The sequence below is a fragment of the Furipterus horrens genome, unplaced genomic scaffold, assembly GCF_987537825.1.
Source record: "Furipterus horrens unplaced genomic scaffold, mFurHor1.1.pri manual_scaffold_13, whole genome shotgun sequence".
In the NCBI taxonomy this organism is placed as follows: Eukaryota; Metazoa; Chordata; class Mammalia; order Chiroptera; family Furipteridae; genus Furipterus; species Furipterus horrens.
In genome coordinates, this window is record NW_028327183.1 from 22369149 (window position 1) to 22387915 (window position 18767).

The following is an 18767-nucleotide window of genomic DNA, read 5'->3' on the forward strand; positions in this document are numbered from 1 at the left end:
GCCAGAAAACATGGCACAAAGCCCAAGGAAAGCATGTGGCTACAAGTGTTGGGTAGGTAGTGACAAGTGACACAGGCAGGCAGGGCTAAGTCATGAGAGCCCTGATCCACCTGTAGTGCTGGCTGGCTGCATAAAGACTTTCCCCCACTGCCCCCCGATCCTCTAGCTCCCAATTATAAATTCTATTGATAACTCTGATTAGATGTATTGATGGATGAATCAGAGCCAAGATTATATGTATTGTCAATAATTTTTTTATTTAAAATTTTCAAATTTTAATTTTTCAAATTCTTAACTTTATTACATATGTGAAATTAAGCATGGGGATGCATTTTTGTTTTTTGTTTTTTTACAAGCATTCTGCCGGTGCCTTGCACTTATTGCCTTTTTATGCTCACAGTGACCCTATGACATATCACCCCATTCTGAAATTTAGGAAACTGAGGCTTGCTGAAGTGAGGTCACTCATCTAAGGCCACATGGTTGGCAGAGAAGATGGAGGTAGAATTCACACTTGGATGGGTCTTTCTCCAAACCTGTGTTGTAAACCACTAAGGTAGGTCAGAAAATGAGGAAGAGGACAGCAGGTACAGGTCTACCCATCTGCTCATGGCTTCTGCCGACTCGCCTATTTTTGGAGCATTGGAGCAGCCTTGCTACAAGCTGTCTTTTTCGATGGCATGTAGGGTCATGTTGGTGTCTGAGGAGCCAGGTGGGCAGTGGGAGGGCAGGAGTGAAGCTTGCGGAGCAGGGCAAGGTGGTGGGTCTGAACAAAGCCCTGCAGCTTAGACAGTGGGCACGCTACTCCCCTTTCTCCAGAGCCCCAACAGAGGGTCAATCCCAGTGGGCTTGCCAGAGTTAGCAGATATGGATCTTGTCTTGCAATCCTTACGTCCCAGGGGCCCCTGAGTTCTCCCACAAAAAGTTCTAAACTTTCAGGAAATTAATTACACAAGTGAGTTTGAAAACCTGGATGTGAGGTGATCAGGAGACACATCAGTCAAGAATTCGTTAAGGAGGGCAAATATTTTAAGCCTCAAGAAAAGCGACTAAAAGGAGCTCTGTTCTCTAGAGTTTGTCCCCGTGGTGAGAAAATGACTATGTGTTCAATGCCAAGACACAGACTCCCCTTCTCAGGGTCAAGCAGAGACCGCTGTTTCTTCCAAATGCTCAGAGATCTTCCCTAGCCACATAACTCTGCAGCAGGGAGTGATGATAGGACCCTGAAGACTGGGGCAATGAGGAGAGGGACAATGGAGGAGACTGGCCTTTCTTTGCCAGGAAGTATAATACGTGAGGCAAGTGATCATCAATGGGTCTTTATTAAGCAATTACTACGTGCCAGGCAGCATGCTAGGTGTCTAGTATGCAATGGCAAATAAGGGAGATAGGCACATAGCCAAATAACTATCAAACAAATATATATATATGTATGTATTATATATATATATATATATATATATGTATTTTATATGTATAAATAATGCATGTGAATGCATGAGTATTTTATAAATGTGTATAAATATACATATATCTATACTATAAAGGATCATATATATATAGATATATGATTGAGATGCTATCACAGAGAATAAACAGGGAGAAAGAAGCATTGCATATTGAATCCTCAAATGCGACCTCAATGAATGGGTGACATTGAAGCAGAGACAAGGAGGCAATTATTGGAAAAGCAAGAAAGAAGCATATTGCCGGCTTTAGGAAACAGCAAACACCCCAGGAAGGGAGAGCTGATTGATTGTATTAAATCATTGAAAGACGATTATTATTCTTGTCTAATCAGAGTTGGCTTGCTGAGATACAGCCTGTGACCCACTAGGCTTTGTGGCAGAAACCTGGATGCCCACCATGCCCCGTGGCTGAGGCCAGCGCAGACTGTCCCAGCAGATTCGTGCAGCTCTCTGCCTGAGGTTGTTTTCTGTGACCTGGCCCTTGTTAGGGCAGGAAGTTTCTGGGAGTTAATGCCCCTCAGAGCATCCTTCAACAAGTGAGTGATGGGACTTGGGGGATGAATACCGAGCTTCCACCCCGCTGGGGGGTAGAATTATGAGGTGTGTTCTCTCAGAAGCCCCACCCCCCACACACAGATGAGCTCCAGCTGTCCCCTGGTAATGCTTTCTATAGGCTTTCCACCTTCTCTGCCTCACTAACCTATTTCTGCATCTCACTCCTGGGGTCAATTATCAAATAAACAATGTGCACACAAATCCTCATCTTAGGGTCTTATTTGGGGGAAACCCAAACCCTCTGAACAAGTCACTCACGATCAGCCAAAGATTAACTCAAGCATCCCTCCCCCTCATCTCCTCCCCACCAAGGTTTTTATCTCCGGCCGTGCCTGTTCGTTTTCCTTTTGCAGCCACACACTTTTCAACCTGACAGCCCTTACTAGCTCTTCTTATTTCTCTGCCTGGCAAATTATTATCATTTAAATATCACCTCCTCTTGGAAGCCTTCCCTGTTCTCTCATCTCTATACCCTCAACATTGTTTTGCTGATATTGCCTTCACAAGACTCCACCTATTCATCCCCCATTCAACCACCCATCCATCCATTCCTCCATCCGTCCATCCATCCATCCAGTAGGTATTAACTATTTCCATATGCCAGGCAGGACCAGTATGCTGCGGTTGTCCATGAGAACTTTCCATCTAGGTGATCTTTCTGAGGTCAGAGTAGGGCTTAGACATGCCTGTGCTTACAGTGCCTAGCTCAGGGTCCAGGACGGAGTGGGTGCTTAGCAACAGTTTGATCAAATTAAACTGATGAACTTTACCTGTTCCAGGCAGACAGCATCTGTGTAATGAGGTTCTTAATTACACAGAGGCAGATACATTTATTAAGCATGTGGAATTAATAACTGAGTATATTATCATCACAGTGTGAATGACAGGTAGCCCGTTTCATTACTTAAAATAGCTTGTAAGCCATTAAGCCAGTGACCATGCTTGATTTCCCAATACTGGAATTATTCTTCAAAGCAAAAACGTCCCTCAGAGGACTCTATTTCATCACTCTGACAACCACAGAGTCTGGAATTCCTGCTTTGCCTCTCAAATCTTCTTTTTGGGACTGTACTAAGCTGTATGACCTTGTAATTCCATTCTTGTAGGGTTGCCATGCAAAATACAATATGCAACCCTATCTACTGACAGTATCTTTTTTTAAGTATATTTCATTGATTATGTTGTTACAGTAGTCCCACTTTTTTCCCCTTTGCTCCCCTCTGCCCAGTACCCTCCTTCCCCCAGTAATCTCCCCCACTTAGTTCATGTCCATGGGTCGTGCATATAAGTTCTTTGGCTTCACCCTTTCCTATATTATTCTTAACTTCCCCCTGTGTATTTTGTACAAACCAATTATGCTTCTTAATCCCTGCACCATTTCCCCCTTACTCCTCCCAGCTGATAACCCTCCAAATGATCCCCATACCTATTATTCTGTTCCTGTTCTGGTTTGCTTAGTTGGATTTTATTTTCTAGATTCAGTTGTTGATAGTTGTGAGTTTGTTGTCATTTTAGTGTTCATAGTTTTGATCTTCTTTTTCTAAAGTAAGTCCCTTTGACATTTCATATAATAATGGCTTGGTGATGATGAACTCTTTTATCTTTACCTTATCTGGGAAGCACTTCATCTGCCCTTCTATTCTAAAGGATATTTTTGCTGGATAAAGTAATCTAGGTTGTAGGTCCTAGCTTTTCATCACATTGAATACTTCTTGCCTGCAGTTTCTTTTGAGAAATCAGCTGAGAGTCTTATAGACACCCCTTTGTAGGTAACTCTCTGCTTTTCTCTTGCTGCTTTTAAGATTCTCTCTTTATCGTTCACTGTTGGCATTTTAATTATGATGTGTCTTGGTGTGGTCTTCCTTGGGTCTAGCTTGTTTGGGACTCTCTGTGCTTCCTGGACTTGTATGTCTATTTCCTTCGCCAACTTTGGGAAGTTTTCCTTCATTATTTTTTCACATAAGCTTTCAATTTCTTGCTCTTCCTCTTCTCCTTCTGGAACCCCTATGATTTGGACACTTAAAGTTGTCCCAGAGGTTCCTAAGCCTTTCATCATGTTTTTCAATTCTTGCTTCCTCATTCTGTACTGGTTGACTGTTTTTTTCTTCCTTATGTTCCAAATCATTGATTTAAACCCCGATTTCCTTCCCTTCACCATTGGTTTTGTGTGGATTTTCCTTCGTTTCATTTAGCATAGCTTTCACTTCTTCCCTTATACATTTGCCGTACTCAAGCATATCTGTCAAACCTGTGAGCATCTTTATCACCAGTGTTTTAATTCTGTGTCTGTTAGGTTGGCTATCTCCTTGTCTGTTAGGCCGGCTATCTCCTCGTCGCTTGGTTCTCCCACTGGAACCTCGACCTGTTCCCCCTTTTGGGCCATACTTCTCTGCCTCCTCATCTTGACAGGCTCCTGTGTTTGTTTGCCTCTGTGTCTTAGGTAGAGCTGTCACTCCTGTTCTACTGACAATATCTTTTAAAGAAATAATCAGATAGCCAAACAGGCAGCCAGTCTGTATTCAGACGTTCAGCATCTACACTTTGTCCCACAATGTGCTAGACGCAAAATATATAGGAGCAGGTAAAAAGGATTTAGACTCTGCCTCCTGAAACTTACAAAGATCTATGTATACAGGTGTTCACTGAAATATGACTTATAATAATTTCCTACAAAACAGGCATTGGTTAAAAGGAATTATAGTATATCCACACAACAGAGTATTCCCCAGCCATTCAAAATGATGATGTTAAAGAATTGTCATGACTCATACAAATGCTCACAATATAAGCTTAGAAAAAAATAGTCAAGGTACACATGGTATATTCAGTGCGATTCCAATTCTTTGGACAACCAAATATTGATGTTCCCCCATGTTGAAAAACTACTGGAACAAAATAAGTCAAATTATATAGAGTACTTACTTTTAAAATATGGCATTATAATTGACATTTTTATAGATTTCTGTATTTTCCAAATTTCATTTTTTTCCTGTTGGCATGAACATGTGTTGCTTTCATAATACATTTTTAAAAGAGCTTAGCAGAGACCAGAATAGATCCTTCCACTGCAAAATATGGCATTTCATTCTCTCATATATCAGAAGAGCTTACTAAACTGTTCAGAGTCTGTGCTGTGCTTTGGGAAGTGATGGCTTCAGTCTTGTCAAGAGTTTTTTTTGGGGGGGGTGGGGAATGAGGAGGCAGACAGGAAACTCTGGAACTGTGAGTGGTTTACCTTTAGCTCTTTTGTTGGCTGTGACCTATGAATATTTAGTGGCCAAAAGCAGCTGGTGTGGTGGGGAGGAAGGGAGACAAAAGCTAAACCACCCACCACTCCCTCTGTGCCCCATGCTTCTGACACATAAACCCATGGTCCTCGAATTGTGTTGCCCTAATACTGTTCCAGCAATGCACCTCGGAACCTGGGCAATGATGGACCCATGTGAACACCTGACTCTTGCTACAGTTAAGGACACACATCTGCCTGCCCACCAGAGTGTGGACATGTGAGAGCTCTAAACTGCAGCGTAGCATGCGATACAACTTACTGTGAGTAAAAGAGGCAGCTTAGATGGAAGCTGTTGCCTCAGGAAGATTGCCTATTTACTGGGCCATGCAAGAAATTTGTCTTCTGTGCGCATGTACGGCGAGCTTAGCCAGGCCACTAAGGTGCTCTAAAATCAAGTGGTGAAACCAAGGGAACAGGAGGATCACTGATGTTGCCTTTACAGACTGTAAAGGTATTGCTGTGCTACAGCTGGGAATAGGAATATAGTCCTCCCTACTTTTTAGTGTTATGTTGGCCCTTTGATTATAATACAGGTGTGCTAACCAAAATTCTGTTATAACAAAAGAAGGCTGAGAACACTGAAATATCTAAAACTGCCAACGCTCAAGTGGAGAGAGATGGTCCCATCGTGCCACATTTAAGAGGTTTTTACCCTCCAGGTCATTGTCCGCTGGATGTAGTTTCACTGGTTAGAGAAGAGTTGAATGGATTAAACATGGTCAGGCTGGAAAAGAAGATTCAGGATGTGGGAGTAATAATAAGGGGCAGGAGACACACAAGTCTATTTTTCTTCTGTGCCATGTCTCCTAGGGGCGGAGTCTACAGAGACGCTACCCATAGCACAATATAAATAGAGCCTTTGAAACAATTAAAATTGCCCCCAAATAGAATGGGCTAATTTGGGAGGCAATTAGCAATTAGCTCACTATCTTCACCTCATTAGTTATTCTCCTGGAAGCATACAGGAGGGAGCTGAGTCAGGCTTCCTCCATCAGGTAGGAGAGGGGCGGACGACCCAAGAACATGTGAAGGTCTTAGAGTCGGCCAGTCTATGCTGTCAATGCTCCTAAGCTTTCTCCCTTCCTGTCTCTCCACGTGTCATCACCCGCTTGGACGTCCAGCCTGTTATGAGATCTCATCCTTCACTCCTCTCCACCTTGAGGAGGGCACCATTACCACATGTGTGTGTGAAGACCAATGTGCTGAAGGCTCACGTGGCCTGCTCCATCCCAGATGGCGAGTAAGTGGGACCAGGTGGTGCCCCAGCCACTTGTGTCCCGAGCCTCCCGTTTGGCATTCCTAGAACCCAGCACAGTGTGTGCCACAAAGGGAGTGTGCCCAGAGCACACGGTTCTCTGTGTGTGGCACTTACATTTTTATTAAATGGAACAATAAATAAACGCGTAAAATTTACAAGACAGTGAAAAAGATGCCATGAAAGAAACAGACTATTGCCTTACTGAGATGTGTCAAAGAAGGAAAAATGTGAAGGTTTCCATTAATTCATTCCCGCGTTTTATGAACGCTTTGTGTGTGGCCGGTGCTGTGCAGGGGTGGGGGCTCCAGATAAAGAGATATTAAAGACAGAGCATTAGACCTGGTGATGTCACTGTTTCAGTAAGGGAAACAGCTTGGTAAACAATATTAAGAGTGAAATCATGTTACACGTGTTGCATTTACAAAGAAAGTTAATTGAATGTTTGCTAACATTCTTTGGGGAATGAGCTGCTTTTAAAGAGGGCAGGTCCAAGGATGGAGAGGTAGAAGAGGTCAGCCGAGAGTGCTAAGCATTGCTGTGGGAATTCCCATCTGGAGACCCTGGCACTGCACTTCCACTTCCTACAGGACTGGCAGCTTTTGATGCCATCCTCCAGCTGGGAAGCGCTCTGCGTGGCTTAGTTCAGAGCCTCAGCCCTGGGATGTGAAACTGCGGACTCCTGATGTCTGATCTCTGAGGCTGGCAGGGGAGAGCGGCGATATGAGAATGTGAGTGTCTCATTCCCAGGGTGGGTTCTTTCAGTGAAGTTGCTGATCACCTCAGAAGGGTGCTGAAACCAAGGTCAGGCTCCTGTTGAGTGGCCTGATGAAGGAGGCACCTGCAGCAAATGAGGTCACTCAGAAAAAGGCAGGGAAGTCACACCACGGAGTCATGAAAACTGTCACCTCAAGTCAGGGCAGTTCCGTCCTGCTGGGCGCTGCTGTATGTTGGTTTCAGCACCCCTATGTGTAGGGCTCAGGCGGTATAGACAGGCCGAGATGCAAGTAGGCAAGCGAGCTTACACTCCTAAGCCCCCACTTTGAGCACTGTCCTGTGCATACCTTCCTCTATGTGTGTCTGTTTAACACTCATGACAACCCTATGAGGTAGGTACTATTACCCCAACTTCAGAGATAAGGCTGTCAATTCACAGTAATTGGGCCATGATCCTTCAAGTGATGAGTGATCCATGGATCCAGGGACCATAATTCAAGTCTCACAATGCCTACATTTTTACTCTTCTCTCCTGGCCACTGTACCAGTTCCTTTCCCTGACTTAGTATTAGGGTGGGCACACCCTCATAGGTAGGGTGACCCAGTTTGTCTAGGGCACTTCCAGTTTATGCCTATTGAACAGGCAAAATATTAATAGCATCCCTCTTCACTCTCAAAGAGTATCTGATTTATACAATAAATTGTATGATCACCTTACCTAACACATTTTGGATGGAAATAGATGCATTTATCAAAACCACAGCTCCAGATGGTGGGTACAAATCGTAATTTGGCTGGAAATGTGAATCTGGTGTCCCACTGTGCAAGTGTGGTCATCCATAAAATCTATCCAGATGCACTGCCTGGAAGGCAGCCAGCCTGGAAGCGGCTGTGACCACCATGACTTAGAGCCCTGGTAAGGGGACTCTGCCATCTGGTGGGCTGGAGTAGCTCCCTGACCAGGACTCCAGCCACATGGTTGCTGGAGTCCCACTCATGAGCAATGTGGGAGTCTATGGGTCATGGGTTGCCCTGTGGTTTCCATTAGTTGGAAAGTGGTACTGATGGTGGACACAGACTTGGAATGGTCCCTGTGAGAGCCTGTTAGTGGAGTTACCACGTGCAGTTGGGCAAATTACACATTGCACAAAAACACTCAACTCCTGGGGAAATGAGGGATGCTCTTTTGTGTTCTTTTATGAGATGGTCAGTCAGCTGTGGCCACAAGGAGATAGGGAGAGGGTCAACAAAACCATATTTATTGTATTCATAGGTCCTGCAGAGAGAAAGCATAACCCGCCATGCAGGGCCATTCAGGAAAAGACCAGGGTGGTCGGGGGCAGAAGACAAGAGTAGGGGAAATGCTTAGGCCTTGGCTTTTATTGAGATTTCTGCAGAAAAGGTAAGGCAAGGCAGGTGAACAGATCAGACTGCTTGTCTGAACAATTCAGTGGGATGGTCTCTATTGCCTGGCTGTGGCCCAGGAATGGCTAAGGTAGAATATGCTTCCTGGGTGCAGGGACTATAGACAGAGACAGAGAAGTCTGCCCAGGACCAGTTAGCTTGCGTATCCATGGCGTGCTCCCTGTTGGGCCCTTCGTTGTGTGTGTGTGTGTGTGTGTGTGTGTGTGTGTGTGTGTTGGAGAGGATGTGGAGAAACTGAAACCTTTGTATGCTGTGGGTGGAAATGTAAGTTGGTACAACCATTGTTGAAAACAGTATGGAGGTTCCTCAAAAAATTAAAACTAGAACTCCCATCTGACGCAGCAATTCTACTTTTCATCCAAAAGAAGTGAAGTCAGGATCTTGAGGAGAAATCTGCACTGCTGTGTTCATTGCAGCACTATCACAACAGCACAGACATGGAAACCACCTAAGTAAGTGTCCATGACAGATGAAGAATGCGTGAACTGAGTGTGGCACAGACGTGCAATGGAACATCCTTCACCCTTTAAGTGGAAGGAAGTCCTGCCCTTTGCTAAACATGGATGAACCTGAAGAACAGTATGCTAAGTGAAACAAGCCAGACACAGATAAAGTCCTAGAGAATCCCACTTAAATCAGGACTGCAACAGCCCAACTCACAGAAGCAGAGAGGAGGATGGTGATTACCAGAGGCGGGCAGGGGTGGCGGAAGCATAGTTTTGGTTATGCAGGATGAATAAGTCCTAGATTCCCTGTATGGCACAGAGCCTGTAGCGAACAATACTTATTGCATGCTTACAAATTTATGAAGAAGGTAGGTCTCATGTTAAGTGTTATCACACACACAAAAAAAAAAAAAAGAGGAAAGGAGGACATTTTAGAGGTGATGGTTAAGTTCATAGTGACAGTTTCATGGGTATATACTTCACACTCATCAAGGTACATACATTAAATACATACAGCTCTTTTTCTGTCTCAGTCACATCTCAATTTTTTTTTTAAAGCCCATATTCTCCTTTCCTATGTGTGGAGCTGCCCCGTGTAGGCCCTCGGGATGCCACGCTCAGCCATTCCTGTCCATATGAGCATCTCAAGGAGGAAAGGGCTTGCGTGGCAGAAGGAGGATCAGGACTCATTTTTCTGCTCCTGTGGGATAAGGCTCCCTGCAGAGCCAGCCTGCTCTGGGTCTGGTTCTGACAGAGGGGGCCTCCTACAGTCTCTGTCCCTAAGGCCCCAGCTCTGTGTTTCTCTAACTCCCTGTCTTGGGGCTGCCTCCCTAATTGTTCAAACAAAAACACCCTCCAGCATACCACAAAGTGAAACCATACTGACCTCCCTCTTAGCCAGAGCAGAAGGCTGGCCTGTCACTGGTGTTATCACCGCAGTAGGCCCTGTTGCTCATGGGACCACCTCCTCAGAGAAAGCGAAAGTCCCCTCCCTGCCACCCTCAGTCCCAAAGCTGCCCGCTGTGCTCAGTGGTGACTGGTCGCAGAAAACCCAGCTGTGCTAAGACCAAGAGTTTCAGGCACCAAGTAGGGCTCATGGTAGGCAGTGGGAGTCATTCTTGCCAGATCCCTTCATGCAACTCCCTAGGTTCCCACAGGTGACCAGATTCTTGGTAACAGGCCTCTGCTGGCAGGTGTGCATGGGTGGGAGGTCCACCTCAGCCCAGCCCAGGGAGCATCTGCAAATTGCCTTCAGGGGAACCACTGTGTTGATCTGACTGCAGTAGGGCTCTGGTGGTTCTTTGAAAAATAAATTTTTATGCCCAAAGGAGAGGGATGGAGAAGGGAGAGAAGAATCACAGCTTAAGAGTGACAGATGGTTGAGCAGTGATATGTGTGAGTTCGGGGGCAAAGCAGGGGATCTCCAGGAAGGCTTCCCAGAAGAGGTGGTTTTGAGGGTGTTGCAGGAGAAACCAGCTTATGGAGCACCCTCTCGGGTCACCTCTGGTTAGTCACATGACATACGTTACCTCCTTGGACCCACACTTGCCTCATGGAGTAGATACTGCCATCCCTGGTTTAAGAAAGAGAAATATGACCAGGTCAAGTGACAGCTCCAGGACTGAACAGGATGGGAACCAGGAGCTTTCTCTTGCTCTGCAGCATCGGATGTGTCTCATTACTATTTAACTGTTTTGGTGCTCCGTAACAAAGAGCAAAGCAGTCCAGCTGTGAGGCTTGGATTTAATCCCATTACTCCCAGTTGTTATTAACTTAGTCTTTCTGAGCCACAGTTTCCAATTACTAGAAGGATAACCTTGAGTGAAGTCATTTGATCTTTCTGAGCCTCCATTCCTGAGCCTGTCTTCATGATAGGAACATGATGTTTGGAGGGTAAAATGACATACGTTTAAACTGCCCAGTATGGGATGTTCCCATTCCTTTTCCCCTTTCAGCCTCCAGACCCACTACTGTCTTGCAGCACAAGGCAGTGGTTAAGACTGGGAACGCTGAAGCCAGACACTGTGAGTTCAAATCTTGTCTTGGCTGTTTACTTGCTGTGTGACTTAGAGCAGTTACACAACTGCTCTGTTCTTCAGTTCCCTCATTTGGGAAATGAGGGTAAAACAGGACCCACCTCACAGAGGCCATGGTGCAGATCAACTGAGATGGTGTTTCTAGAGCATGTAGAGCCCTACCCAGCACACAGGAAGCTCTGTGCAGATGAAGGTGAGTAAATAAATCTATAGTCTTCCCCGCTTGGCCCTACTACTTTTCCACTGAGTGACTGTGCAACAATTCTCAGTGCAGTGTGAGCAGGGGGAAGGTTTAAACATCCTCCCGTGCAGTCACTGACGGGCAGAGCCGTGAGTAGCTGGGAAAACCTGGGGGTTCAGCAGCATAGCTGAGGCCCAGGCAGCAGGGAGGTTGAATCTCACCAAGCATCCAGAAGTTCAGACCTTGCGAATAAGGATGGAGGTTATTTCCTCTTCTTGCACCTGTGACCTACAGAAGGCTGTGTTTGTCATGCCCCGATCTACAGGATCCCTCCCACTGAACCCACGTGCTGTCTGCCCACCTCCAGGAGGAACAGAGGGTTGTTACAGTGCCAAAACTGACCCAACGAGAAGGAGAACTTTATAGACCACTGGAATGCAGCACAGGCTGCACGTGAGAACTTAGAAACTATACATTAATACTCAGGCCCAAACTTGGTTTTAAATAAGGCCTCTGATATTAAGATATCCTGAGCATTGTGGGGGCTTAGCATCTAGAGCACGTGGAGTGGAGCGGGGACATGAAAGATGGTTGCCTGGGATGAAGAACAGAGCTGCAGCAGGATCCCCTGGAAGGCTTGTTCAAAGCCTGAGTGCGAGGCCGCACCCGCCGAGTGTGTGAATCTGGAGGTCTGGGGTGGGGCCTGAGCATCTGAATTCCCAACGTTTCCAGACAATGTGGATGCTGCTGCTTCTGGCACCACATATTGGGAAGCTCTGACCCACATAATAAATAAAAGAGAAAAACAAAAAACAAAAAAACGTATTGTCTGCTACATCTTCCCAAAGAATGTGTCTATTGCTTTTTGTGATTTAGAAAAAAAAAAAAGGTTTACATACTTAAATTTTAAGCAGTTGAAAAGTGCCTTTCCCGCTCTTCACTTTTTTTCCCCTACTTTTCTTTCTCTTCCCTCAACCACCTGCCCCTAAAGCTTCTTCTCTTTTTTAAAGATTTTCTTTCTTTCTTTTTTTTCTTCCTTCCTTCCTTCCTTCCTTCCTTCCTTCCTTCCTTCCTTCCTTCTTTTCTTTCCTTCCTTCTTTCTTTCTTTCTTTCTTTCTTTCTTTCTTTCTTTCTTTTTAGAGAGAGGGGAAGGGAGGGAGAAAGAGAGCGAGAGAAACATCGATGTGAGTGAGGAACATCAACTGGCTGCCTCCTGCATGCCCCATCTGGGGACTGAACCCACAACCCAGGCATGTGCCTTGACCAGGAATCGAACCAGTGACCTTTCACTCTTTGGGATGAAGTCCAACGAACTGAGCCCCATGGATCACGACTGCCCCTGAAACTTATTGCTGTCGGGAGTTCTCAGCACATGTACACGTGTGTTACAGGGAGCGCCCTGTGTAGTTCTGACAAACACGAGGACAAAGAAAGGCTGACTCATTCTCAGCGTGTACTGGGCGAGCGCATGGGACCCTCTGTGCTGCCGCTGATGGCAGTCACATGGAGCAGCCCACACAGAGGGATCTGTGTTTTCTCTCCTTCCAACAATCGAGTCAACTAAACTGTTGACAGGAAAGTGACAGCACTGATCTGAAAATTACTTTCTAACCCTGTGTCTAAATCCCAACGTGGGAGTTTGTATTGTCACAGGTAAAGCATAAGTATGGCTCAGGTGTTCAATGTACTAGATTTCATGGTAATATTCTGTTACCTTTTCTAGTCCAAGTGCCTCTTTGCATTGATGAAGATGAAAGAGTAAACTGACAATTCTTTGGAAGAAAAAACTCACCTCACCATTTCCTTCAGGCGTCTTCTCAGTACGTTCACAAGCTCATTCTTTTCCATCCTTTGACCACATGAATGGTCTGTGGTTTCCATGAGCTGTTGAAAAGTGAAAACAACTTTTGGAAAAGACGCACATAATTCTATTTGAAAAGTGATCTCAGAAATGATCAAGGTAGCAATAGATGATTTTATTTTCCACCAAACTTGAGTAAATGAGTAAACTTGCATTCTCTTTGGGGGCTTTTTCAAATAGACTTTTAGCCCAGATAAAGAAAAACTGGAGAGAGACCACAGAGATCATCAAGTCCAAGTTCCCACTTTAACTGGTCTCTCCCCTGATGTGTCTACATGAGTTTAGTGTACACTGCTCATTTTCTGCACATTTGTAAGCATGTAGTAGTGCACCAATGTGGTCTTATCTCAGGGGTTCAGGAGTTGGAACTGGTTTTCACAACCTTGTAGTATGATGTATAATTGTACTTTTAGTAGCATATTTATTTTATTAATATCTATTGCCTCTATTAGAATCCAAGTTACAAGATAACAGGAACCATATATGATTTTGTTCACCTTGGTATTTCCAGCACTTCTTCTAGTGTCTATACTAGTAGAGGCACTAATGAAATAGCCCTATCATGACAGAATGAACGACTCAATGAAGTAACAGAGAAGCTGAGATTCAAAGGATGAGTAGCAATCAGGCAGAGAAAAGACAGTGGAAAGTAGTGGAAATTGCAATTGCAAAGGTCCTGTTGGGAGAGAGTAATTGGTCCTTAGAAAGACTGAGCATTTTCCCATATGGTCAAGCTAGAATTCTGGTATATTATGAGGAACAGCTGAGGAGATGGATGGTCTCTACATTACAGAGGCTCTATTAAGCCATCCATCCTTAGCCTCTTTTTTAGTTGAAGCTCTGATGCTGAATCCTGAATCTCAGTCCCCTGACAGGATATCATCTATCCTAAATTCCCATTTAGAGAGTGACCAGAATCGCAACCAGGCTCAGTCCTAAGTTCAGGGCAGTTCTAGCTAACAGTTGGCATTTAGTGAGTACTTAGTATGTAACAGGCAGTGTATTAAGCCTTTTATGTAGATGCATTTGCTCCTCTAATCGTTTGTGTACTGTGTGTAGCTTTTCTGGAATAAGCTCATGCTTTGAGCTGCCAGTGTGTTAATACAAGTCAGATTTTAGGGATGTAAAACAGCTCTTTTGTAACTACTGTTCCTGGATTTCCCCCAGTCTGTGCTCTGCTTGAAGACACCTCTACAGCCCCAGAATTAGGACTGATTAGGTTGAAATATGTTCACCCATTGGAACCTGAGGCAAAACTATCCAAAGAGTGGCTCAATGAAGCCATCCACTTTGAAGTCAAGGACCCATGGTTTTTCTCTAAGACTTCATTCCATGTCAATGACTTGGGGCTTCGCTGACAGATACGAAGACACAGCAGAGTGGCCTTGCAGCTTAGTTGGACTCTGAGCTCATTACTTAAAAGCCATATAACCTTGGACAAGTTCTCTTCCCTCTCAGAATCCCCACTTTCAGTATAAAAGGGAAACAAAAGTACTCTCAAAGTGTTTTGAGGATACAGTGAAGCACTTTAGCACAGTACCTGGCCGGTGGCGAGACAAAAGGACCCGCAGGTGCTGTTCCTGCAGCATTGTGAGCCACAGTGAAGGGAAGCAGAGGTTTTCTTACCACCTACAGAGGGGAAGGAACATCAATTACAAACAAGAACATGCATATCCCCATTTATCGCTGTTGTGGGGAAAATGGATTGTCTTGTTCATTTTCTGTTCTGGGTCTGCAGGTAAATTGCAAAATCCTTTTTATTGAAAATTCATTCCACCTTCCACAAATGTTTATTGAGTCTGTGCTATTTGCTAGGCATGTGGGAGAAACAAGGATAAATTAGGTGCCGATCCTGCATTCATTCACCCTGGGAGTCGGAGAAGGGAGAGTACAGATTTCCTCTAAATGTGAGGAAAACCACTTTGCTGCTTAAATACAGAATGCTGAGCATTATTTACTTTAGAAAATCATGGAGGATCTTGGAAGGGCCTTTCATTGCCTGATTGAATTAATACAGAGCTACAAGGTGTGTGTGTGTGGGGGTGCTGCTGCAAATAGGTGGGCACTGAATTTGTTTTCTACGCATTGTTATTTATATAATATAAATTATGGTATGACACTTGTATTTTATACTAATTATATACTACATATGCATATATAATAATTATATTCATTATGATATTACAGTGGTCCTCTCCTTATTCACAAGGGATGCATTCCAAGACCCCCAGTGGGCACCTGAAACTGCAGCTAGTACTGAACCCTCTATGTGCTGTGTTTTCCCTACACATACACACCTGCGATCAAGTTTAACTCATACATTAGGCACTGTAAGAGCTTTACAACAACAATGAATAATAAAATAGAACAATTCTAACAATAAAATAGAAGTTAGTTGAACACAAGCACTGTGCTACCAGTGACTAATGGCTGGCAGTGTACACAGCATGGACACAGCTGGACAAAGGGGCAGTTCCCGTCCTGCACAGGATAGAGTGGGACAGCCTGAGATTTCATCATGCTGCTCAGCTTGGTGCACAATTTAACACTTCTGAATTGTTTACTTCTGGAGTTTTCTATTTAACATCTTGGAACTGTGGCTGACCTCAGGTAACTGAAACCAAGAAAAATAAAACTGTGGGGGAGGGGTATAATGTATTATTATACTATTGTCATTATATATTATAAATGGAATATTATATACTAGATATTAATTATATATGTCGTCGGCGGCGGCAGCAGCCGTCCGTCTCGAGAGACGATGGTGTAGCTTCTTAAGAGTCTATCTGCATCGCCGAGAATGGTTGTGCAGTCCGACTCAGGAGTGACACGGTATCTGTCTCCTCCCGTGTTGAGTCGACATCTTGCGATGACGCTGGAGTGTCCTCTCCAGTGAAGCTGAAGCTACAGAGCCTGGGCAGGGTGATATGGAGGGTCTGCTGTTGCCCATGCAGCAGACCCCCCCTCTCTTCGCAGCTGAAGGATCCAAGGGAAAGATGGAGTCAATACAGCTTGGCTTCAGGTGCGCCGCAGGAGTTGCCGGTGTTGACTACAACGTCAAACCGCCTTAGGGACTCCGGCTCCGGATTTTCTGTCGGGGTTTACTCCCTTAGCCTTTCCCCTGAAGAGGTATGCCGCAAGGCAGCGGAGGTTTTTTTGGAATCAGAGTTTTCCTTCTCTGAATTATACATATATACATATACTATTTACACATTATACTAATTATATGATATTTGTATATCAATGTATTGCATACTACATATACAATATATATGTATCTTTCTCACTGAAATGGAAATGGTAAAGTTCTGTTTAGGTCAGAGATTAGATATGTTAATTAAATCCATGCTTTATTCCCACTGTGTGAAGGATATAGAAATCTGCAAAACAACGAGGGGGCTTTCCCATTACATGAAACACCTCTAGTTTCTCCTGCATCATTTCAACAAGTTTTAGCAAGCACCTGCTATGTGTCAGGCTCTGCCCTGAGCCCTGGGGTGTGGAGCCAAATGCGACACAGTCTCTGACCTCATGACATTCACAGATGGATCTGTTATCAGCCACAGAAGACTGTGGTGGCCCTTGTCCTGGAGGAAAGACCCACAGGTCTATGGTGGCATGAAAAGAGGCAAGAGATTGCCCAGGACGCTGGGAAGGCTTTGTAGACAAGATGTGTCAGGGGGAGGAGCTATGACCTGGGAAGGCAGATGGATGGGCATGACTAGTCGGGGAAAGCATCTGAGAAAATTAGCACTGATGCTAAATTATCATGATAGATTGAGGAGCTGATGGTGGGACAGTGGATATGCTCCTACTACTGATATAAGAAAAACAGTAATTACAGCCATAGTAGTAGTGATAGAAAATGTTTATTGTCATTCACTGTTCTAAGCCCTTGGAGGAATTATGTCACACAATCCCACAACAATCTTAGAGTATATGTATTATTACAACCCACATATTAAGATGACGGACTAGAGGAACTATGTTACTCAAGGCTGCTTAGCTGGTGAGTACAGAGGTCATGGTCTGTTACGTCTTACCCTAGTGGCCTTGGACCAGGTACTTGACCTCTGTGAACCTCAGCTTCTTCCTCAGTAAGGTACGGTTAAAGACTCCTTCTGACAACGACATGGGTTGAGGGCTGCACAGCACCAGGCTCATGGCGAATGTCAGTCCATGATGGCTCGAGTTCTGTGTGTTGTTAGGTGTGAATATTGGGAAGGTGGAGGGAAATCATGTTAATGGGGTAGACTGGGTCAGATCTGTGAGGGCTGGCCTCGTGCAACAGAGTAAAGGGTGCGCATTTCAGTCTGAAAGCCACAAGTACTGGGGAGCTTTGAAACAAAGAGTGAAATGCTCGATGCTTTGTTTGGGGAAAACTACTCTGTCCACAGTGGGAAATTCAATAGCCAGGCCAATTAGAAGAGTGTTGTCATAATCCTGGGGAGGAAGGATGACCACCTGGACTAAGAAGTGACAGTCATAAGAAAGCTTGAGTGGAAATAACACACTTGCTGACTTACTGGATGTGGGGGGGGGGGGGTGGAGGGGGGAGGGCAGAAGAGGAATCCAGTATAATCCCAGATTCCTAGCTTTAGTGATGAGTAAATGGTGCGCTTCCACCCACTGAGGCAGGAAACACTGTAAGAGGAGTGTTATGGGTTGAATCTCATCTCCCCAAAATTCATATGATGAACTCATAACCCATACCACCTCAGAATGGGATCTCAATAAGTTATCCAGAGCTAATCAAATTAAAATGAGGTTAGGGTGAGCTCTAAGCCCATATGGCGGGTGTCCTCATAAGAAGGGGAACTTTATAGACACTGTGACCGACCCAAGCGAGCAACACGTGAGGACACAAAGAGAAGATGGCTGTCAACAAGCCCAGGAGAGAGGCCTGGTTTAGACCTTTTCCTCACAGCCACCAGAAGTAACCAGCCCTGCCAACAACCTTGATTTCAGACTTCTAGCCTCTAGAACTGTGAAACAATAATTTATGCTATTTAACCCACCCAGCTTATGGAACTTAGTTACAACAGTCTTAACAAACTAATACAAGGAGTAACTCATTTGGAGAAGGCCCTGGTTCTGTTTTAGGTCAGTTGAGTTTGATGTGTTAATTTCGGATAGCCAGGTAGAGATAGGTGCCCAACTGGTAGTTCAAAATGCAAGTCTGGGACTCAGTGAGGGGCTTGGGATGAGAGATGGAGATCACAGCATGTCAATCATTTCTTTCACTCCGGCATGTACAGCACAGTGTGACTAGTACATAATAGGAATTTGAAAAATAGTTGAGTAAGTAAATGTCATGTTTTCTTAAGGACAGAGGGCAGGAGGGACTACACAGAAGTTGGAACTCATTTAAAAGTCCCATCCCAGCACTAACAAGGTTAGCTCAAGCCCTGTTGAATTTGAGGGGATCGCTCTGTTAATTGCTGATATTTACACTCACTACTGAGGACAGTCCTCTCTTTGTTCTCTAGTCAGGCGATAAAAAACTTAACCAAATATCAAAGCTATTCTTAGA

At 44.6% G+C, this 18767-nt stretch overlaps 1 protein-coding gene and 1 long non-coding RNA gene across 2 annotated transcripts in view; one reads left to right on the top strand and one right to left on the bottom strand.

Annotated features, from left to right (window-relative positions):
• Positions 1 to 18767, top strand: part of VAT1L (vesicle amine transport 1 like) — a 139128-nt gene that overhangs the window by 39660 nt on the left and 80701 nt on the right. The window lies entirely within an intron of this gene.
• LOC149994256 (uncharacterized) overlaps positions 1 to 18767 on the bottom strand; it is a 105593-nt gene that overhangs the window by 15782 nt on the left and 71044 nt on the right. Inside the window, exons 2-3 of the long non-coding RNA XR_016507648.1 lie at positions 14775 to 14863; positions 13166 to 13257 (exon numbers count right to left, since the gene is read on the bottom strand). This is a non-coding gene — a long non-coding RNA (uncharacterized LOC149994256). The remainder of the gene's footprint in view (positions 1 to 13165; positions 13258 to 14774; positions 14864 to 18767) is intronic.